Source organism: Camelina sativa, unplaced genomic scaffold (assembly GCF_000633955.1).
Source record: "Camelina sativa cultivar DH55 unplaced genomic scaffold, Cs unpScaffold07840, whole genome shotgun sequence".
NCBI classification, from domain to species: Eukaryota; Viridiplantae; Streptophyta; class Magnoliopsida; order Brassicales; family Brassicaceae; genus Camelina; species Camelina sativa.
The window spans coordinates 1-451 of NW_010928910.1; the positions used below are offsets into that span (position 1 = coordinate 1).

Here is a 451-nt window from a genome sequence, read left to right on the forward strand (position 1 = left end):
ACATAAGAAAGAAAGAAAATAAAATAAAAGGGATAAACAGATGGAAGCAACTCACCTGAAAACATCAGCTTCATGAACGTCGGAGAGGATAGGTGTGAGAGCAAAAGAGAAATCATCACTAGGTTGAGCATAAGACAAAATCTGTAAGAAGGAATCCAAATGCCTGGAAAGATCCTCAGAACTCTGGAGAAACAAGAGAACATTCTGAATTTGCTCAGATGAATCAATCTGGCCGGTATTGGCACAGAGTTGCTCAATCTCGGCCAATAAAAAGTTGCGTCCTACAAAAAAAGGGAAAGAAGAAAATGCCATGAGTAAGAAAAACAAGAGCGAAAAAGAGATAAGAGAAGAGAAGAGAGTGAGAAAGGCTTTACCAGTTGTCTTTGCATCCAATCTATCAAAAACGGTGAGGGCCAGAGCAAAGGCAATTTTGTCAGAGACTGAAAATTCC

The 451-nt window shown here is 39.5% G+C and overlaps 1 long non-coding RNA gene across 1 annotated transcript; it reads right to left on the bottom strand.

Annotated features, from left to right (window-relative positions):
* Window positions 1-229: 229 nt before the first annotated feature.
* LOC104775012 lies at window positions 230-451 on the bottom strand. The gene is made up of 2 exons (XR_765644.1): window positions 375-451; window positions 230-281 (listed from the first exon to the last, which is right to left on the bottom strand). It is a non-coding gene; the product is annotated as an uncharacterized LOC104775012 (long non-coding RNA).